This window comes from Glycine max, chromosome 14 (genome assembly GCF_000004515.6).
Source record: "Glycine max cultivar Williams 82 chromosome 14, Glycine_max_v4.0, whole genome shotgun sequence".
Lineage (NCBI taxonomy): Eukaryota > Viridiplantae > Streptophyta > Magnoliopsida > Fabales > Fabaceae > Glycine > Glycine max.
In genome coordinates, this window is record NC_038250.2 from 23,028,072 (window position 1) to 23,052,203 (window position 24,132).

A 24,132-nucleotide genomic window follows, 5' to 3' on the forward strand; every position below is an offset into this window, starting at 1 on the left:
TTTTTTTGCTTTCTCCCACTCTTTCATTGGGAATTTTCTTTCTGTTTTGTGTCTTCTCCCTTTCTTGGATTGGGAATTTTCTTTTCTTTTTGTGTCTGCTCCCTTTCTTGGATTGGGAATTTTCCTTCTCTTTGTGTTTTCTTCTGAGGGCAAGGATTGACATTCTCACCCTGGGTCAAGGTTTATGGTAAGTTGGAATTCTGGCTCAAGGCTTGTAGAACGGCTGGTCATGATATATGTCGGGATTTGGCCAGCGGTTCGGGGATAAAGGGGATGTCCTACATTATTTCCATGATACACATGCAACAATGATGATTAGGAAATTTTATGCAAAACTGGTCATGCATGCACCTATGTGGACACTCAAGCATCAAGTTTTTATGGCCATGTGACACTAGGGCTCAGGATTCATTTTCCCTATTTTAAGTCAACCCACTGTTTCCAAAATATGTTCTTTTATCAAATCATGCATTCATCCGAGTCCATTTTGGGCATTCGGAAAATTTTCACAGCATTCACTCTTCAGGTGTATACACATTTTTTTTCAAAAACTGGTTAAGATCAGTAAAATCTTTCAAAGAAAAGTTGGAAATTATCTTTTTCACAAGCATGTTGTTTTTTAGCTAGACAACTTTTATTTTTTTATTTTTTTTTTCTTCCTTCTTATTCTTTTCTTGCTCACTCTCTTTTTGCTCTCTTTTTTTTCATGAGGTATTTTGCTACCTAAACATACGTATATTTTTGTGAGGTATTTTGCTATATACATGCGTGTCCAAGGTATCTTGCTACCTAAACATACATATATATGTTTTGTGAGATATTTTTGCTATATACATGCATATCCAAGGTATCTTGCTACCTAAACATACATATATATATTTTGTGAAGTATTTTTTCTACATACATGCATATCTAAACATACATATATATATTTTGTGAAGTATTTTTTGTTTACATACATGCATATCTTAGGTATTTTCACTACCTAATCATACATATATATATTTTGTGAGGTATGACTACCTTCCGAGCTTGTGCTTGTTTTATTTAAATTCCTAGGATCATGAGCAACTAGGTGTGTCCTACTATGACTTGATAAACAAAAGTGATCAAATAATAAGCAGAGATTTAAAAGGTACTAGGTTGCCTCCTAGTAGCGCTTCTTTAACGTCTTGAGCTGGACGCTTGATGGCTTGTCGGTCACGGACCTAGTACTTTGCTTACCTTTGGCTCTGGACTTGGCTGCCTATTGGTCGGCCATGGGTCGTAAGCAACGGTCTAACCATTTTGTGGATGAGCTGAGGTGAACTCTAGAGGTGATGGCGGTGCATCTGTTGCCCGCTGCCGGCCATCCCCAGGCTGCTGTGGTATTTCGCCCTGTGCCAGCCTAGGGACACAGTACTTCTTGATGAAAGATCGATTAGTAGGGGGCCTGATGCCCTTGCTGGAGGTGACAGGTACTCCGTAGAACTGACAGAGACCCATAATTAGAGCTTGACAACTCCAAGACCCTGTTGGACTTCTTCGGGTCCACTGGGTGTCTTGCAGGCGCGATCCCTGCAAACAATAGATGAAATCAGAAATCAGTTGAGCGATGTGCATACTTACCTATGATGACGTGACCTTGCCGGGGGGAACGGGCACCCTGTAGGACTACAGAGGCTCGCAACCAGAGCTGGAAACCCCAGGGCCCTGTTGGACTTCTCCGGGTCCACTGGGTGTCTTTGTGGGTGCGATTCCTGCAAACAATAGATGGTATCAGAAATCAGTTGAACCATATGTATACTTACCTATGTCACGATGGCATGACCTCGTTGGGGGAACGGGCGCCCTGTAGGACTGACAGAGGCCCGTAACCAGAGCTGGAAACCCCAGGGCCCTGTTGGACTTCTTCGGGCCCACTGGGCATCTTGTGGGCGTGATCCCTGCAAACAATAGATGACATCAGAAATCAATTGAACCATGTGCATACTTACCTATGTCATGACGGCACAGACCAACCGATACATCTACAGGGGGAGATTGGCATTGTGGTCGCCGGGCAGAATGTTACTAAATAGCAACGTCATCCATATCCATGTAAAAGTGGTCATGTTGGTGCGTATGATCCACACTCGTCTTTTTGCAGCGGCACGGGTGAAATCTTGCCCCGGTATGCATAGTAGATGCGTGATAGCCTCCCTCTCTGGATGTGCTCGCACAGTTGGTCGCCCTCTAATATCAGGGGGTGGCCCAGGAACGGATAAAAGGAAACTACCGGCCCCTTAACCGAGAGCGCAAGTCTCGGTGAAGCATCTAAGGGCAAATAACCTTATATTCTCCTAAGGTCTGGATATGAAGCACACTGAAAACGAGGATGCGTAGCCTTCTAAAGGTGAGGGCGTGCAGCCCTCTGCAGGCGAGGATGTGCAGTCCTCTGATGGCGAGGACATATAGTCCTCTAAAGGTGATAGGTACTAGTACCCAAGGATCAACCTTTATGAGAAAGCAAGAGATCGACTCATCGAGAGGGTCGGTCATCCACCAAGATTGGACACGAGATGTAGGAAATCCGTGCAATTAACATGATTTTTAGGGATGTAGACGCATGAAACCTTTGTCATGAAATTTGGTAATACTGACCTCATATGAAACAATGCAATGCAATGGAAAGTTGTACAATGTTCATGACATTTTTTCCCTATTTTGTGATTTTGATTTTGATTTAATTATTTATTTATTTTTATTTTGGAAAACACATATTGACTATCCTTTTGAAAAAGGTGATAATTCATGCAACCTTATCCTATCTTTTGAAAATCTCTCCGAGAACTCCCTCAGAGTGTATATTCTGTTTGATTTAGTCACTTGACCATTTTGGAGTGACGACAATGGAGTCGTTTGACGTTTAATCAATCTATTGAAATTCCAGGGCTTGTATCCCTTTTTTTTTCTTGTTTAAAAACATCGACAGGTGAGAACTTTTGATCTGCCCCTATGTTCACTTGAGGCTCATGCACGATGCCCCTCATTGCCTCAGTGTAAGGCTTTGAGGTTCCAATTGTTATCTTTCATCATGACCTTGTAGATGGGAACCTATTGGGTGAGAACTTCTAATCTGCCCCTAGGTTCGCTTGAGGTTTTTTTTGCATGGTGCCTTTCATTGCCCCAGTGTAAGGCTTTGAGGTACAATCGTTGTCTTTCGTCATGACCTTGTAGCAAGGAACCTATTGGGTGATAACTTCTAATCTGCCCCTAGGTTCGTTTAAGGTTTATGCATGGTGCCTTTCATTGCCCCAGTGTAGGGCTTAGAGGTACCAATTGTTGTCTTGTTTTCACAACCTCGTAGTGAGGAAGAATGAAAGAAGCAATTGATTCTTGCAAAAAGAATTTTCCAAGGATGAGAAATAGTTGAAGGCTTTTTCAGTTGATGGATTTAAGTCAAATGACTCCTATGTAGAAGCAAGATGTTTTGATGTCTTGATGATGCTAAAGGATCAAGTGCTTCTAAGTTTTATTCAAGACAAGAATCCAAGAAAGTCAAGATATATGATCAAGTTTGATCTCTTAGAATCTTTAGGAAGAAGTTTCCAAATTGAAAACAAACAAAAGGTTTGACCAAAGAATTCTATCATTTGAAATTGAGATTTGCTCTCTGGTAATCGATTACCAGCAGCTGAAAATGTTTATAACAGTCACTAGAAATTTGAATTCAAAATTTATAACGTGTAATTGATTACACATGGATGGTAATTGATTACCAGCAGTTTATTGAACTTTTTAATTCAAATTTTTAAAACCTGTAATCGATTACACAAGTCTTGTAATCGATTACCAGAGGGGATTTTCAGAAAATAATTTCCAAGAGTCACATCTATCAAATGTTTTATGAATGGTCATCAAAGGTCTATTTATATGTGACTTGGAAACACGAATTTAAAGAGAGTTTTCATTGCCCAAAAAATTTTATCCTCTCAAAAGATTAAGAGTTTTTCTAAACTGAAATGTCTTTATCCTCTCAAAAAGATTCCTTGGTCAACCACTTGCATATTCATTAAAGAATTTTGATTGATCTTCATTGTACAATCCATCTCTTTTAAGAGAGACCTCTTCTTCTCTTCTTCTTATTTCTGAAAAAGGGATTAAGAGACCGTGGGTCTCTTGTTGTAGGGGATTCTTGAACACAAGGGAAGGGTTGTCCCTCTGTGGTTCAGACTTTGTAAAAGGAGTTTTACAAAGAGAGTGGATAATCTCAAGTGGGTTGCTTGAGGGCTGGATGTAGGCACGGGAAGTGGCCGAACCAGTATAAATCAAGTTTGCATTCCTCTCTTCCCTTAAACTTCTTTTATTTATTGCTATTTATCTTTTTCTTTAAAGAAGTTTATTTTGAATTGTCTTTTGAGTAATTCATGTTAAGGGTGCATTGTTAATCCAAAAAGAGAGAGTGAAAGTTTAATTGGGGAATAGTCTTCGTATCTTAATTCAACCCCCATTTTTCTTAAGTTAACTGAGGCCATTTGTCCAACATCCTATTCTTGATAACTCACTTCTCTCTAAAAAGACAAACTTTCCAGAATGATAAAATGAGGTCACATGGACGTCTTGAAAACAACAGTCAATCAAATGCTTTTTTTTTATTTTGAAACTTATTTGTTTTGAACTTTACACGTTGTTTTACGGCAGCCCCACCAACGTGCAAGACGAGTAATCTCTGATTGAATGGTCTTGGAAGTCCAAACTCAGGAGCACAGGTCACTTGAGCAATTAGACCAATGGCTTGCACCCAATTCCGGTGAAAGTTGAAAATCCTGATGAGTCATTAGAGACATCTACAACAGCTTTCAAAATTGCCCCATGTGTGGCATCTCTTGTCAATGTCAGGATTTACACGCGATTCTCCTCAAATTTCAGCCAGCCCACATCAATTAGACCTTGCACCTTACGCTTCAGGCCCCTACAATGCTCAATGGAATGCCCCGGGGCTTCTCCATGATAAGCACACGTTGCGTTCGAGTCGTATTCTCGGAGAAATGGAGGTTGATGAACCTTGGTTGGGGTTATGGCTACCATTGAATTATCAAATAGATATGGGAGCAAGTCAGCATAGGACACTGGAATTGGGGTGAATTCTACAGGCTTTCTCGCTGCAAAATTCATTTCTTGGTTGGTGTTTTGGTTTACGCTAAAGGTGGTGTTTGTCATTGGAAGTGCGGTAGGTAGGTTTCGTGGTTGATTTTAGGGATGGCCTTTGTGGATAACTGGGCGGTGGGTAAGGAGAAGGTTTGTTATTGGCTGAGTAACGACATTGTTGGGTTGGTGGGAAACTTGGCTGTATAGGAATGGCAGTCACAACATGGGCTTCTCCCTCATTCTCACCCTCTTCATTTGCCCTAGTTTTTTCATTCGTCCAAGTAGGATGACTAAATTTGCCTTTTTTTCAGACCCACATTGATCCTTTCACTGGCAAAGACCAAATCCACAAAGCTTTGAAGGTGCGTAGCCCACCATTACCCATAGTAGAATACTGGTAATGTGTCTACTATCATTATCATTTTTTTTCCGTCATTGAGGTGCCACTTGAGCTGCCAGGTCTCTCCACCTTTGGGCGTATTCTTTTGAAGGATTCGTGCCCCCTTTTTGCACATGTTTTGTAGTTGCATCCTATCCGGAACCATATCAAAATTGTACTGATACTGCCTAATGAAGGCAACCATTAGGTCCTTCCAAGAGTGGACTCGAGAAGGTTCCAGGTTAGTGTACCAGGTAACAGCTACCCCCGTAAGACTTTCTTGGAAGGAATGTATCAGCAATTTCTCATCTTTTTCATATGCCCCCATCTTCCGACAATACACCTTTAGATGGTTCTCGGGGCAAGTAGTCCTCAAAGTCCAACACCTTGAACTTTGGGAGGGGTGATGATATTGGGTACTAGGAACAACTCTTCTAGGTTAGCAAAGACATAATCTTCACATCCTTTAATGGCCCTGAGCCTTTCCTCTAGATGATCCAACTTTCCCATTTCTGCCATAGCATGAGGGTTTTTACTTGTTGTGGAATGCAAGAGGTGTAGCTGGGGGTGATACTGAGGGCCTTCCAAAGGGTTTTGTAGGGGTATACCACCAACTGCTTGCCCTTCCGTGGCATATCTGAGGCAAGGCTCGAAGTCGGCTAGATTGTGGTGGGGAATTTCATCTGTCTCCCCCACGGTTTAAGATACATATGCATGATCAGTTTGGGGTTGTTGGCTCTCAATGGGTATAGGAGTGGAGTTATTGACATCCTCATTGGGAGTGTACGCCACATTGGGTGGCGTATAGTTGAGAGGCAAGCCATATGGCGGGAAGGCGTGCTTTTTTTATTTTGCACATCATGGGGGCCGCCCGTACTTCCCAAATCTTTGCCTACATATCTGAGGTTGGATGATTCATTTGGTTGATGCCAGATGGGGACGTCGGGTTCCCCTTAGCAACAACGCTGGTAGCGGCAATTGCAACCGCATTGGCTTCTATTATCTTCTTCACACTCATCATGGCTTCCATCATTGCGGCCATTTGCTCTTTCATGGCCTCCATGTCGGCCTCCATCTACTCTTGTACCTCCTCCACTTTACCCATTACTCTAGCTCTAGCACGGGTTCGGTAAGGGCACCGTAAAGCATGTGTTTTTTTCTTTTTTATAACAATGATTAAGTTCTTTTTTTTTTCAAGGAAAGAATGCAATGAGCAATGCAACCAATGAACAACATGGATGTATGCGAATGATGCACAGTTGAAGTATTGCAAATTCTTACACTGGATATGGGGTTGAATCAATTTAGATTTTCAACATGGTCCATGACATCTTCGTCAAGGTGAAACTGGAAGTAACAGGGACATCAGCAGCCCTAAATGTGTTTGGCAGTAGACGAAGCAGCGATGTAACACGATCTTTTGCCCCAATTTTTTCAAGATGGTTACTTCCATACTTCAACTTGACTCGATGAACCTTTTCGTAAAAGCACGAGCTTGGTTCAACCCCATAACCCAGGAAATGGCAATTTTGATCGCCAATACTTCATCAACAATTCATAGGGATGAAAGACTCGAGAATATGCATGCAATGTATGGAAAATGTAATTATGAGATTGAGATGCCCGAAGAAACATCCTTTCTTAGTTAAACATGCATTAGGTACCATGTTCAATCATTTTGTTTTTAAGTGAAATGGGTTTATGATCCCAACATGGTTGGCTCATGGTACCAAATATATGCAACTAAGAATGCAGTGTGAATTTTCGTGCTTCTCTTTTTTTGTTTTTGTTTTGTAGAGGGAAATACAAGGATCATGTATGAGCAAACAAAAAGTATGTTGAACGCATATGCATGATGATGCAATGACTCATGCAAAATGGGAATGTGATAACGGACAAATGTAGGAACGATATGTTCATTATGATGCTGAAGAGATGTTTATGCGGTGCATGATATGAATGCATTTACGGACACGAGAGCCCGGAAAATTATCTCTCCTTATTGCGCATTTGGGGGGCGCAGTGCCCCATGTGTGCAGTTAAGATATGGATCTTCCGGCTTCCCATGACAAAAGACGAGACTCACATACAACGCATGTGTGACGGTATGATGCAGATGCGCATGCATGAAACGGAAAGAAAACAACACAAAGGGGTAATTCACACATACGATACTGCAGAGATCCAACTTTAATACTACGTTTTGGGCATGATGGCGCCTCAACGTAGTATTAAAAAGATTACGTATTACTCTAAAGAAACCAAACATCACTAGCAAAACTATAAACTAGTGCTATTTACCAAAAAATGCATGAGAACGAATGGCACGAAGCGTGTTTGCTCTTTGCCCCTATTTGGGAACCTATAGGACAATATCTAGGAGTCTCTAATAACTACTCCCCAACAATTCATAACTCACACGGCTGTTTTCTAGAGGTATCATCACTCAAGATAATAATATTGTGGCGGTATAGAATACCAGCGACAACACATTATAAAGAGAGAAAGCTCTAGATGAGGTTTCACTATTATCAAGCAAGTCGGAGACCTAGCATGATAATAGATTCACCTCCACTCCTTAAATTCCCATGAACCCGGGTATAGAGCCCCTTTTTTACTCAAACCCGTGGGTGCTTAGAATGCAGTGTAAAGAATGCAAAATAGACAACAGTTATTTACATTTTACACAGTTCAACAAAATGCACACACAAAGTTTCACAATTTCACAATTCTTTAAAATAGGCCTAACTCACAAAAAAGTCCCCAGTGGAGTCGCCAACTGTCACAACGTGCCCTTTTGCGGGCGAGCGAAGGCGAGGCTCACGGGTGCGCTTTCCAAAGGAGGAAAGATGCGCGGAGTCGCCACCAACGTTTATTTGTGAAAAACGTCGGAAAAACCGAAGGAAATCGGTCAAAATGAAAATTCTAAGTTCAGGAGTTGTATTTACGCTTGAGGAAGGTATTAGCACCTCTCACGTTTGTCTCAAAGGACAACAGCCTGTTTTTTAGAATTGTGGAAATTGCGTTACCTTAACTTTTAGTTCTTTTTATTTTTTGAGGTCGACAAAAGCGGGGCTCTTGCTCCTACGTACCCTCCATCGAAAAGGAAATCAGACCTACGTAGTTCTTTCTTATGCGTGAATCAAGTGATTCCTTTTACTTGAGGGGTGATCATTTTAAGGCGTTGGACCTTAAAAATGATCCTTTTTACTTAGTAAGAAACTGAAATGATAAACTTTCAAAAACCTATTTTTGTGGACGAGCTTGACTAGGCGAGTTTGATTTTAGCCTTAGTTTCACTTTAGTTACTAGTCAATTCAATTAAGAATGAGAAATCCCAAAGAGAAAACGTCCGATTGATTTTTCGCTTTACTTTACTAAAAGGTATTTTTTGATTATTATATTATTATCTTACCTCTTTTTTGATTTCCAACGTGGTTACGGCACGACCGAACGGTCGGAATTCATTTTAACCGAAATTAACGGATGATACAATTCAAACGATCGGTGGAAATTTATTTTATTTTTAGATTAAGCGAGAAATGACTTAAATAAATGGCTTAAGCACGTCAAAAGGGGGTATAAAAAGCGAATGAAAACGAGAATAAAAATACATGAAACAAAACGTGGACCACCACGGGTACATAGAATGAATTGAAAAGCTCGGTTTGAGGTACTTACCCGTTGAAGACTGAAGAAAACGAAGAACGAACGATGAATGTTGAAGAACGGTCGAGAATCTTCGCGTAATTACTCACGGAAACGTTACGGAAATGTTACGGAAGCGCCTCGGCTTGGATTTTCTTCACGAAAATAATTTTCCTCAGCAATTTCGAGAGAGAGAAGTGCCAAGAAGGCTGAACCCTTTTCTTCTTCACTCCTCCCACTATTTTTAGCAAAATAGGGGAGGAGCTTGCCACCCAGCTCGCCCAGGCGAGCAAGGTTGCTTCCTCCAGAAGCAACAGCCTTCTGGAGGAAGGATCTGGGAGGCCCAAGTGGGCCAGATTGCTATTTGTACCCCCCTTTTTACTAAATGCACCCCCTTCTATTTTTTTGGTAATTCTTTTCCATAACGTTACGAAACTTCACGAATTTCGTAATGATACTTATTTTTCTTCCGCAAGGTTACGAATCCTTACGGATTATGTATTTACTCTTTTTTAGCTTTCGAAGAAGTTATGGAAACTTACGGATTGCGCAAAAACACCTCTTTTCGATTTCCGCCACATTACGGAATTTCACGGATTGCGCAAGCCTGCTTCCTTTTGATTTCTGACACGTCTCAGGACTTCATTCATTGTGCAACAAAGGACGCCAAGTGTCTCGAAGCGGCCAATCAAAGGTTGTATATCATCAAATAATAATCCCCGGACGAAATTAGGGTATGACACTCCAACTTGGCCCCCACCTCACGTACGTATGATTTGACAGTTGACAGAGCTAGGCTGATCTTTGGCCTAGTCTCTCACTTGGATATGAACATAGGAGCACTGATCTCTGGCCAGATGACCTCTATAGCCCAGTCTAACACCTCTAGACTTGGGTTCCCTGCTCTAATCACTGCATTATGCAAAGGTAGAGAGGTTGTCTCTAACAGCCTTACCTTCGAGCGCCTAAGCCTGGTCATTAACCTGGCCTACATCAGGAAGAACTGTTGGAACCTCGAGGATCTAACAGTCTCTATCCGAGGGGCTAGGAGGGCAAGGGCAAGGCCAGCTAAGCTTCCTTCTACTTCTGCAGCTCCTACTCCAGCATCCACTTCAGTAGTCCCTTCTCTCCCAGCTCAGACAAATTCTCAGTGCTTTGAAGCCATGCTCCAAAGCATTCATCAGGGACAGATCATTTTACTATAGAGTTTACAAATGATGTCACCTCCAGACTCTATTCCTACAGTAGAGCAGTTTAATGAGATGGTAGCCTGGCCTGGGACCCAACCTTCTCTTCATAAGGAAGACGAAGGTCCCACAGCCCAGGTACCTCAGTATATCGAGGATGAGTCATCTGAGACCACCATCCCAAAGCCATTTGATATAGGAGAAGAGGCAGAGGAGACACAGGTGAGACAAGTAGATGCTACCACGCTGATCGAGACCATACCCGAATCAAATAAACATTAAAATGCAGTAACTAGGAAGTGATCCTAGGTCGTTTCCCAACGAGCAATGATAAACCAAATGTTCATAACAGATAATAGGAAAATAGTAAGGAATTGGGGGGGGGGGGTGTTTGCTTTTGTAAATTAAACAGCAAATAGATGTGAATTATATAATATCAGAATTAAAACATGTTGCTTCCCCTTGATTTACAAGCAAGTCTCTTATCCTAGGTTATAAGAGTTTATCCTTTATCAATTTAACCACTTAATCCAACCCTAAATTAAATTACTAAGCGAAATTTAACATAAGGCATTCATTATGTGATTAAGCAACACATACACCAATTAATCATAAACAATCATTAAGCATGAACGTAATTAGGTGCATGAATAGCAGAAGTTTTCAAGGTTTGGAAAACCGGAAAACTTTGGAAAGCTTTTGGCAAAAGGAAGAAGAAGAAGTTCAATGAGACTCAGAAATCAATTGGGAAAAGTTTGTTGTCTAAAGAATGAATTGGAAAGATAGATTGTTGAAATGCAAAACAACGCCTTGCTTTTATAGACTCTTCATGTCTGGTCAAGAGAACCATTAGAAGAGTTATGACCTTTAGAAAAACTCAAAACCAATTTGAAAAAGTCAAAAACTATTTGAAGAGTTACATCTTTTGATTTATTTAGAAACTATCACTGGTAATCGATTACCAAATCAGTGTAATCGATTACACAAAGCTTTTTGTGAAAGGATGTGACTCTTCACATTTGAATTTGAATTTCAACGTTCAAACACACTGGTAATCGATTACCAAAACATTGTAATCGATTACAACATTTTGAAATCAATTGGAACGTTGTAAATTCAGTTGAAAGCTTTTTGAAAACCATTTTGCTACTGGTAATCGATTACAATAATCTGGTAATCGATTACCAGAGAGTAAAAACTCTTTGGTAAAAGGTTTTGAGAAAAATTCATGTGCTACTCAGTTTTTGAAAAACTTTTTAATACTTTTCTTGATTAAGTCTTCTCTTGATTCTTGAATCTTGATCTTGATTCTTGGAACTTGAATCTTGAAACTTGATTCTTTGATTCTTGAAATCAAATTTCCTCTTTAACCTTGAAGTGTTCTTGATTCAATCTTGAACTCATTCTTTGATTCTTGAGATCATCATCTTTGTTATCATGAAGTGTTCTTGAATTTTGAGCTTTTTGTCATCACCTTTATTATCATCAAAACTTCTTTGAATCAATCTTGATTCATCATGAAGCTTGCTTCTACAATCTCCCCCTTTTTGATGATGACAACTTCTGAAATCAAGAAACACACACATTTTTTCCTAGTCGATCACTCACATAAATTTCCATTCTCCCCCTTTGTTTTTGAATTTATGCTTCTCTTAAAATTAAGTTGATTACTCATGTGAGTTCTTGATTTAATCCCTATTTCTCTCCCCCTTTGGCATCAACAAAAAGCCAAAGTGCGTAACAGGTTTGAAGCATACAAATACAACTAAGCATCGACACATCATTCATGGAAAAATATAAACCAAATCATGAAGCAAGAACTATGAATAGATCAAATATATAAAAATCACATAATCAAATAACATAATTAATATTTGTTCAAACATACCATGCATAATAAAGAAATAGTAAATTGTTCAAATATCATAATAATATAGCCAAATAGACGGCTGGAAATCAAAGTACTAATAATATTAAAATAATAGAAAACTAAGATGATGGTGGCGGCGGTGGTGGTAGATCGAAGCTTGAACGAATATAAGAAACATCTTCTTCAACCTTGGTGATTCTTGACTCCATCTCATTGAAGCGCATGTCCACTTGTAATTCCAAAGTGTCAAACCTTTCACCAACAAAGGTTTGAAGACCATCAAACCTATCCAAAATCTTTGAAATAAGATATGAATCTTCTCCATCATGTCCTTCTTCACCAACATGTCGAGCACCCTTTTTCACCTAAGAGCCATCATGCTTTTTTTGATAACCAAAGGATGCAATGACTGAAGCACCTATTAGGAAGGATCTCTTGATTGGAACATAGGGTTCAGAATCAAGAGGGATGTTAAAGTGTTGAAGGAAGAGGGTGACTAGATGTGGATATGGCAATGGGGCATTCAATCGCAATGCCTTATGCATGCGATATCTAACAAGATGTGCCCAATCAATTTGTAGACCTTTATGAAAGGCCCACATAACAATGAGATCTTCTTCAGAAGCCTGTGCAAGGTTTGAAGATCTCGGAAGCAAGATGCGGACAATTAGATAATGAAGGATGCGGCTTTCAAAAGCCAATGAACCGGCAAGAAGCCTTCAGGTCATATCCGCTTGGTTGGTGCAAACCAACTGGCGGGCATCATGCACAAAAAAAATCAAACTTCCAATCCTCAATCAGTGCACCTTCAAATGGTACACCTTCACTTGGCAATTGGGTTAAATCATAGAATAGGGATTGGTCAATGACCATCTTAATCCCATAATCTTCAGACTTTAGGGTGCCTTCTTGCATTTCTAAGTTTGAATAGAAAGCTTTGACTAAATCAGAATAAATAGGCAATTTTAAAGCCATGAATGGAATAAGATTGGAGTTTTCAAATGCTTGAAAGCATTCAAAACTCTCAGTTGAAAAGAAATCCATATCAATGAATTTTGGGTCAATAATGGAATGAGAAGAAAAAAGGTTTTTGTACCATATCCGCTGTTCCTCAAATGAAAACAATGATCCAGAGGGAATGGAGGAAGGAATCGGCATTTCCTGTGACCCGGAATGCCGTTGACTCCGACTCGAAGTGCCCTTTCGCTTCTTTGATGGTTCCGCCATTTGAAGAGATTATTCGAAATTTCAATCGGTTCATATGAAAGAGAATGAAAAAATATGAAGTTTGGGCTTTGTGGGAAGTGATTTGGACAAGAAATGAGTGAGATATGGCTGGAGAAAGATTCGGGGGCGAGGGTTTTCAAGAGAGAGGAGAGTTGCAGATTTCAGAATTTGAAATTTGAATATATAGGTGCAGGGACGCGTTGTAATCGATTACACAAATATGGTAATCGATTACCAGAGAGCAACATAGCAAAAAATAACTGCTTGTAATCGATTACACGATTATGGTAATCGATTACCAGAGGTTATTTTAGCCAGAAAACAAAAGCTGATAGACTTTTTAGGAGAGAAGGAATTTTGAGTGATTATCAAAATACTTTTTAAAGAAAAAATATTAAAAATAATTTATGAATAATTCTCAATCATGTAATTCACATATCATATCATGCAAAACCATTAAAACATGTAGATAATCAATTATATCAAAGCAATCGAACACAAGTATTGAAGAATAATGATGATACATATTATTAAAATATTTAAATGAAAATTTCATGCAAAGAAAATAAACTCAATCAAGAACACATATTCATAATTTCAAACAATCAGAACAAACAAATGAAAAATTGTTAGTCATCATAATCAAATTGATTGAAGAAAAATTTCAACTTAAGAGAAATTTTATTAAGAGAATGGTTTTGATATTACCTTTTTCATGATTAAGGTGTCTAGATCTTCAAAGATGAGGATCATACTTTTTCTCCTTGTTTTTCATTCTTGAGAAATGTTCTCATCACTTTCATAATCCTTGGTTAGAAGATTAATCTCCTTTTCTGAACCATCGGATGAATCATTGTCATCCCATGCAATGTAGGCTTTCTTGGTCCTTCTTTCATCAAACCTTTTCTTTTCACTTTTCTCAGGCCATTCTTCATTTGAAGGACAATTGGCCTTGATGTGACCAATTTGGTTGCATTTGTAACACCTAAGGACTTGAGAATCTTCTTGTGATTTTCTTCCATTGTTGAAGTTCTGATGCCTGTCAATTCTTCTTTTCTTGTTAAATTTCTGAAATTTCTTCACAAAGAAAGAAAAATCTTCTTCATCATCTGAATCTTCTTCTTCGTTTTCTTCTTGAATTAATGATGAGGCTTTAAAGGCTATACTTCTCTTCTTTTTGTCATTTTCTTCATTTTGATTAAGACGTTGGAGTTCCATCTCATGTTCCTGCAATTTTCCAAATAAAGTAGCAAGAGACATGGAAGAGAGATCTTTACTTTCAGAAATAGCAGTTACCTTGGGCTGCCATTCCCTACTTAAGCATTTTAAAAATTTATTAATCAAATCTTCATTAGGAAAGATTTTTCCTAAAGAGGCAAGGCGGTTTACTATATGTGTAAATCTTTTTTGCATGCTATGGATATTTTCATTAGGGTTCATCCTAAATAATTCATATTCATAGGTAAGGGTATTGGCTCTAGACCTTTTTACATCAGTGGTTCCTTCATGTGTTAATTGGAGAGTATCCCACATCTCCTTGGCATTGGAACAATTTGACACTCTAAAATACTCATCTATTCCTAAGGCTGAAGTAATAATGTTTTTGGCTTTGAGATCATACTGGATTCTTCTTCTATCTTCTTCTGTCCACTTATCTCTTGGTTTTTGTGTTGTAGTGCTTGTGCTTACATGTACTACAGTGGGTATGTATGGTCCTATTTCTATTGCTTCCCAAATGTTTAGATCTATGGCTTCAATAAAAATCTACATACGGGTTTTCCAATAATGGTAACCCATGATGCAAGCTCCATTGGAGCTTGTAGGCCTAGGATCTTCTTCATCAATGGATTCCTTTGCTTCTTGGAAGATGAATGGCAGCGGAATGGAGAAAGGGAAAGAGAGAGGAGACGCCACTTCAAGGAGAAGATGAGTCTAGAAGAAGCTCACCACCATAGGAGGCCATGGATAAGAGCTTGGAGGAAGAATGAGATGAATGAAGGGAGAGGGAGAGAAGAGCACGAAATTTTGTGCTCTAAATGAGCTTTGAAATCTGAAGTTTAATATTCAAATCATCAAAGTTGAAAAAAATGCACACGCATGACCTCTATTTATAGCCTAAGTGTCACAAAAAATTGGAGGGAAATTCAAATTTCACTTGAATTTGAAATTGAATTTGTGGAGCCAAACTTTGGAGCCAAAATTTCACTAATTATGATTAGTGAATTTTAGTTATGGTTCAGCCCACTAATCCAAGATCAATTCCAAGATTCTCCACTAAGTGTGCTTAGGTGTCATGAGGCATGAAAAGCATGAAGGACATGCACAAAGTGTGACTATATGATGTGGCAATGAGGTGTAGTAAGCAAATGCTCACCTCCCCCTCTAAAATTTAATTGGATTGGGCTTCTACCAATTCAATTAAATTTATTTCCAATCACACACATCAAATATCCACTTAGTGCATGTAAAATTACAAAACTACCCCTAATACAAAAACTAGTCTAGGTGCCCTAAAATACAAGAGCTGAAAAATCCTATATTTCTAGGGTACCCTACCTACATTATGGAGCCCTAAATACAAGGCCCAAAAAAAATGAAACCTTAATCTAATATTTACAAAGATAAGTGGGCTCGTACTTAGCCCATGGGCCCGAAATCTACCCTAAGGCTCATAAGAACCCTAGGGCCTTCTCTTGCATCTCTGGCCCAATCTACTTGGAGTTTTTCTATCCAATGCCCTTGCGGAGTAGGATTGCATCATTCCCTCCCCCTTGAAAAGGATTTGACCTCAAATCCTGAGGTTCTTGATACTCTGGGCTTTTTTCCTCAACACCTGTAAAAAGAACAAAAACATATGTATTAGTGGTGTTTAGTATGTTGAAGTAAGGTAAGGTCTGAAAACTCATTTCTTGGGAATCTTCCCATGAAGGAACATGGTTCCTCACCAACTCAATGAGTGGTGCTACAAGTATAGAAAAATATGGGGCAAACCTTTTGTAAAAGTTTGTTAAGTCTTGGAAGCCCCAAATTTTTCTTACACTTGGTGGAGTGGGCCACTCAGGAATGACCTTTATTCTCTTAGGGTTCATGGGAACCCCTTGATCACAATTTAAAAAATTAAGAAAAGTAAAGCAATAGAACATACCTTTTTCTGTATTTTCATGTTGATTATTCCTACCAAAAAGTATGACAAACCTAAGGTGTCCCATATGAGTGCCTAAGTTTGTATTGAAACTAAAAATAAGAACAAACCTACCTAATGAGTCCCTATGTACACAAATCATGAAGATGTTGGGTGCACGAGTGATTTTACAAAAGAGTGTTGCACCACCCAAAACATTCATCACACCACCTATTTTAGGGATTTGGTGCCTAATAATACCTATTTTTGGCACCAACAAAGCACAAGGATTTAATCTCTTGCGAACCAAACCCTCATCCAACAACTCCTTTACTTGATGATTAAACTCAAGCCTAAGAGATGTGGCAATGCTAACAAGTGTCTTTTTACAAAGGAGAAAATGTGGAGGTTGTCTAAGAAGGGAAATTTCTTTAATATTTGTCTTTATTTCAAAATGTCTTTCCTTCTTAGATAACCTCTTGGAGGAGACACTTACCTCCTTACACTCCTCCTTAACCATTAAAGGTTGTCCTTCTTCTTGGGGGTAGATCTCTTCACTAGATTCTTCCCCTTTTGCTTCTTCACTTTTACTAGAGGAAGGTGAAGTAGTAGCCTCATCTTGGCTACTATAAATGTCTTGGCCCCTCATAATCATGGTTTTCTTGGTGGGGCATTGAGAAGTAATGTGTCCTCTTCTAAGACATTTAAAGCACTTCATGGAGCTAGTCTTCTCTTGCATACTAGCCTTAAGGGGTTGCTTTTCTATTGTCTTCCCCTTATCATCTTTGGGCTTAGAAGGTCTCACCCCTAAGATTCCTTGACCATGGTCTTTCTTTTGATAAGAGTGAGAGCCATAAGATTTTGAAGTAGACTTCCTTTTAAGTTGTTGCTCTACCCTTATTTCCCAATCTATATTAGCCTTTACATTGTCCTTCCCATGGAAGTATGGGAGTTTAATGTTAACCTCTTGAGGCTTTCTTTCATTTTCTCTCCTATGGGAGTGAGGTCTAAGATGTGACCTATGCCTTCCTTCATAATAGTCACGAAGTTCTTCACTTAGGCTCTTGCAAGAGTTATGACTACTATAGGAGACATGTTTTTCTCTTTTCATTTCTTTCATTATTTTTCTTCTTTCTTCCTCTCTTATTTTCTTTCTTTCATCTTGACTTATTTCTTCCACTCTTTTTTTACCTTTTTCTTTTCTCTCTTGTTTTTCTTTCCACAACTTAAGGGATCTCAACTCATCTAATATCTTATACAAGGGGTCCTTAGGAGTAGAACCCTCACCATTAACACTAGATGAAGAATAAAGACTCATGTTGGTTCCTAAGTTATGGTTCTTTCTTGTTGGGGGTTTGAAAACAAAAGGTAAAATAAACTATGGTTGAAACTAGCCAAAATAAACACTAAAAGAGGTGTGAAAGATAAGGTAAAAACTAATTAGTAAAAGGCAAGCTATCTAGGCAGTTTGACAATGGAGGGTAAAGGAAATAAGCTATGAAAATAAGCAAGAAATTAAAGTGCAAGAAATGCAAACTAGGCGGATCCTAAGAGTGTTTGGATGACCTCATTTAAGGTTCCCAACAAAACACTCACTATCCTAAGGGGAAATTGCCTAAAATTATTACACACAAATGGAAGTAGGGTGACCTAGCGGAGGCTCCCAACTTACTTCCAATGAAAGGCCTTTTTGTTACAAAATTTGAAAGCAAAGCAAATTGCCAATTACAAAATTACAAAGAAAAAAGTCCTCAATTGTGGTGGCTATTCTCTCTTTAGTGTTTCACTCAATTTGGAGTGCTTCTTAGTCCAATAGCTCTTAAGGTGGTTGGCCCCTTGCTTCTTGACTCAAATTCTTCAAGATATGGCACCAATCCTCCTTTCCAATTCCCTATATGGCAACTCACAAGCAAGGAAACAAAGAGACAAGCAATAACCAAAGACAAAAAAAAATGAAATGAAAGCTAAACCAATAGAGTTTTAACAAGACAAATTTCCAAGGATTATTCAACAATTAAAGCAATGAAAAGCACAAAAAGCAAGCTAGGACTCAAAGAGAAACCTAGAATGGCTCTAGAGTAGAGTAGAAAAACTCTAAAAAAAAAGACTCAAGAAACCTCTAGTTTTGGCACTTGTTTTCACAATAATGTTCAATTGAAATTTCAGAACTAGGATTGGTATAAAATATGCACCAATTATAGAACAAATTTTGAGCCAAAACAACAAGCACACTTTCCTTTCACTTTTCTTTTTTTTTTCCTGGACACTGATTTTTCTGCCAACTTGTGAGATTTTTATTATTTTTTTCTTTAGTCCAAATCGCTTGATTCTTTTTTTATAATTTTGGTCCAGATGTCTAGAAAATTCAGTAAAAGTTTCAGCTCAAAAAACGTAGTTACCAATTCCCAGTAATTTATACAAGTTCGTATGTTCAAGCTGCCAGCACCAGCGATTTCAGCCTAGAAATCAAGAGTAGTGTTTATGTTGCTTAAGGCTTGGATAGTTACAATTTGTGTTTGCTTATGCTCAATTATCTTGAATAACACAATTAAAGAGAGCTTAAGACTTATTTTGATTCACAAATCCAGCCACAACTCAGCACCACAACTCAACTTCATCATAGGCATCATGTAGGAAACTTAGAAAGCAAAAAAAAAAGTTCAAGAACAAGACTACTTCTAGGAATTGATTTAGAACATGTTATGAACTAAATAACATGCATGAATTAGACTCAAAATTCAAAAGATAGGCTAAGAATGACAAGAATACATGAACAAATGTATCTATAATTCAATCAACAAAATAAAATTCAACACAAACTTAGAACATAATGTGACAATTACTATGACTAAACATGACTCTAAGACAACATGGATTAAGTGATTTACACTTAGATTTTTGTGTTTTTTTTTCTAATCAATATTTTGGAACAAAATTTAGATCTAAAGGTTCAGAACAAGAATATTATGAATGAAAATTGATAGAACCTAAAATCAACACAAAAACAAGATTCAAGAGTAGATCTACAAAATTTGAACCATAGAAATGCAAGAACAAGTGTAGATCTAAGATTTAATCGGTTTATTTTTTTTTAATCTACTCTAAACAGCACCAAACCACAAGACAATGGAGGATATACATGGAGAATAAGATGAAGAACAAGGAATTAAAGAGAATTCACCGAACAAAAAGATAGAGGAAGCAAAAGAACATCACCTAGATGAAGATGCTCTGATACCACATGATGCAAGCTCCATTGGAGCTTGTAGGCCTAGGATCTTCTTCATCAATGGATTCCTTTGCTTCTTGGAAGATGAATGGCAGCGGAATGGAGAAAGGGAGAGAGAGAGGAGACGCCACTTCAAGGAGAAGATGAGTCTAGAAGAAGCTCACCACCATAGGAGGCCATGGATAAGAGCTTGGAGGAAGAATGAGATGAATGAAGGGAGAGGGAGAGAAGAGCACGAAATTTTGTGCTCTAAATGAGCTTTGAAATCTGAAGTTTAATATTCAAATCATCAAAGTTGAAAAAAATGCACACGCATGACCTCTATTTATAGCCTAAGTGTCACAAAAAATTGGAGGGAAATTCAAATTTCACTTGAATTTGAAATTGAATTTGTGGAGCCAAACTTTGGAGCCAAAATTTCACTAATTATGATTAGTGAATTTTAGTTATGGTTCAGCCCACTAATCCAAGATCAATTCCAAGATTCTCCACTAAGTGTGCTTAGGTGTCATGAGGCATGAAAAGCATGAAGGACATGCACAAAGTGTGACTATATGATGTGGCAATGGGGTGTAGTAAGCAAATGCTCACCTCCCCCTCTAAAATTTAATTGGATTGGGCTTCTACCAATTCAATTAAATTTATTTCCAACCACACACATCAAATATCCACTTAGTGCATGTAAAATTACAAAACTACCCCTAATACAAAAACTAGTCTAGGTGCCCTAAAATACAAGAGCTGAAAAATCCTATATTTCTAGGGTACCCTACCTACATTATGGAGCCCTAAATACAAGGCCCAAAAAAAATGAAACCTTAATCTAATATTTACAAAGATAAGTGGGCTCGTACTTAGCCCATGGGCCCGAAATCTACCCTAAGGCTCATAAGAACCCTAGGGCCTTCTCTTGCATCTCTGGCCCAATCTACTTGGAGTTTTTCTATCCAATGCCCTTGCGGAGTAGGATTGCATCAGTAACCCTCACCATTGAAAATGGGTGGTCTATGAATGGAATTTCCTTCAGGAAACAAAGGATTTGAAGAGGCCATGAATCTTGAAGTGGTTAGACTTTCTACAAGATACCTGCTCTGATACCACTTGTTGGATCAAGTGGCCTCAGAATAATTAAGAAGGGGGGGTTGAATTAATTATTCCCATACCTTTACTAATTAAAAATTTACTCTTCTAAGGCTTTTACTATGTTGTTAAGTAAATAAAGAGTAGAAAAGAAACTTAACCAAAAGTAAAAGCGGAAATTAAAATGCACAACGGAAATTAAAAGAGTATGGAAGAAGGAGACAAACACACAAGAGTTTTTATACTAGTTCGGCAACAACCGTGCCTACATCCAGTCCCCAAGCGACCTGCGGTCCTTGAGATTTCTTTTCAACCTTGTAAAAATCCTTTTACAAGAAAAGATCCACAAGGGATGTACCCTCCCTTGTTCTCTTTGAACAACCTAATGGATGTACCCTCCACTAGAACTGATCCACAAGAGATGTACCCTTTCTTGTTCTCAGTCAAACCCAAGTAGATGTATCCTCTACTTGTACCATAAAGGATGTACCCTCCAATGTGTTAAGACAAAGTTCTCAGGCGGTTAAACCTTTGAAACTTTGTGAATGGGGATACAAAAGAATTCTCAGGCGGTTAGTCCTTTGAAATCTTTTGTATATGGGAAAGGGAAGAATCAAAAGAATTCTCAGACTGTGTCATTTTGAATTCTTTGACAAGGGAGAAGGGAGACACAAAATAATTCAGGCGGTTAGTCCTTTGTTCTTTTGGAAAAGGGAGAAGAGAGACACAAAAAGAATTCAGGCGGTTAGTCCTTGGCGAATTCTTTTTGGCAAAGGGAGAAGGGATGAAAAGAATGAATAGCACAAGTTTTCAAGGTTTGGAAAACCGGAAAACTTTGGAAAGCTTTTGGCAAAAGGAAGAAGAAGAAGTTCAATGAGACTCAGAAATCAATTGGGAAAAGTTTGTTGTCTAAAGAATGAATTGGAAAGATAGATTGTTGAAATGCAAAACAAAGCCTTGCTTTTATAGACTCTTCATGTCTGGTCAAGAGAACCATTAGAAGAGTTATGACCTTTAGAAAAACTCAAAACCAATTTGAAAAAGTCAAAAACTATTTGAAGAGTTACATCTTTTGATTTATTTAGAAACTATCACTGGTAATCGATTACCAAATCAGTGTAATCGATTACACAAAGCTTTTTGTGAAAGGATGTGACTCTTCACATTTGAATTTGAATTTCAACGTTCAAACACACTGGTAATCGATTACCAAAACATTGTAATCGATTACAACATTTTGAAATCAATTGGAACGTTGTAAATTCAGTTGAAAGCTTTTTGAAAACCATTTTGCTACTGGTAATCGATTACAATAATCTGGTAATCGATTACCAGAGAGTAAAAACTCTTTGGTAAAAGGTTTTGAGAAAAATTCATGTGCTACTCAGTTTTTGAAAAACTTTTTAATACTTATCTTGATTAAGTCTTCTCTTGATTCTTGAATCTTGAGTCTTGAATCTTGATGTTGATTCTTGGAACTTGATTCTTGAAATCAAATTTCCTCTTTAACCTTGAAGTGTTCTTGATTCAATCTTGAATTCAGTCTTTGATTCTTGAGATCATCATCTTTGTTATCATAGCTTTTTGTCATCACCTTTGTTATCATCAAAACTTCTTTGAATCAATATTGATTCATCATGAAGCTTGCTTCTACAAATGGCACATCAAAACCCCCCATACTTAGCCTTTTGCACTCCTGGGCAAAATGAAATAAAGAACAAAATCCAAGGATATCAAAGAGAGACAAACAAAAACATTTACATATTTCCCAATGAACATCAAGGAATGAAAGGAATGGGTAACATCTAACATGAAAGGATCCAAAGAGTCAAGACATTCGTGAAAATCATCCAAGCAACCCAATCATGACAAAATAGTTAATCAGCACAATGATGAAAAGTGATAAAGCCTCACAAGATATACACTTTATCTCTCAAGTGTCTAGGCTACTGTTTACTCTCGAAGCACCCATGAAAACAAACACCCCATAGACTTCGCAAAATTCTAAAATTGACAAAAAAACTTGACAAACACATGCACATGAGGATCAAAAGGTCTTTAAAGGTTGTAATGGGGCCAAGGACAAGGTAGGGAAAAAAATATGGAATAAGTAGCTAAATCCCAATGGAATAGAGGAGCAATGGGGAATAAGTGGAAATTAAGCACAAGTAGTAAACCCAAACCCTCTAATATCAACAAAATCAATCAAGGCTCCCAAATCAAGTCCTCATAACAAGACCTCATTTATTCAACTTCACTTCTTTTCTTCTTCTTCTTTTTTATTTTTTGAATAGTACAAATTTGCAGAATTTGCAGCAACTGATTTTTTTTTTCATTTTTTTAAAAATAGTACGTATTTGAGGATTAAAGCAAGAACTAGGCAATATATATATATATATATACATCAAGCATGGCCAAAAATCATATCTTCTAATGAAACATACCCCCCCCCCCCCCCACACTTATTGCCAAAACAATTCAAAAGCTCCAAAATTCCTTAAGGGTAAGGTGATATCATGGTTTTTCACTTAAGGCTTGTAATGAGCTCAAAACAAAGAAAGGGGAACATAGGCTCAAAGGGGCTATCAAAGGAATTAATTCAGGGTAGGTCCATTTGGCTAGAGGCTTATAAGAACAAAATTGCCTAAATCATTTCCAAATATGCATGTGAATTAGGAAGCATCAACAAGAATCAAGCCAAGGCTATTGTGCAAGCAATCAATGGGCCAAAACACACCAAAAGATTATGATGATGGATGGCTCAAATTCTCACAAAGGTAAACTTATCACTTTCAAATTGAGCTTTCAAAACTATCATGACATGTAGAGGAAAAACAAGGATTTCTAATCACAAAATGTCAAGAGACTTTTATTTTCAGAACAATTACCCATTTCTTGAACATATCCTATAATTCAAAGAAAAATATGCAAAGTTGTACATGCAAACAGAATTGACCTAAAATATTAAACTAGAAACCCAACAAAACTAACAAATTTAACACAACTAACAAAACTAACAAAACTAGCAAAACCAAAACCAAAGAACACTCCCCCCCCCCCATACTTAAACAACACATTGTCCTCAATGTACCACAATTAAAAGATTAAAAGCAATTAAACCATCAAATAGAATCGGACAAATGTAATAAAAGTAAAGAAGGAGATAGGAAAAGAAAAACTCCCTAAGTCATGGTGGAGGAAGAGTAGGGTGGAGTAAGGAAGTCTCTTCCACCACTACGTCCACTAAAGAAGGGTTTGTGAGGAATGGCTTAAGTCGGTGTC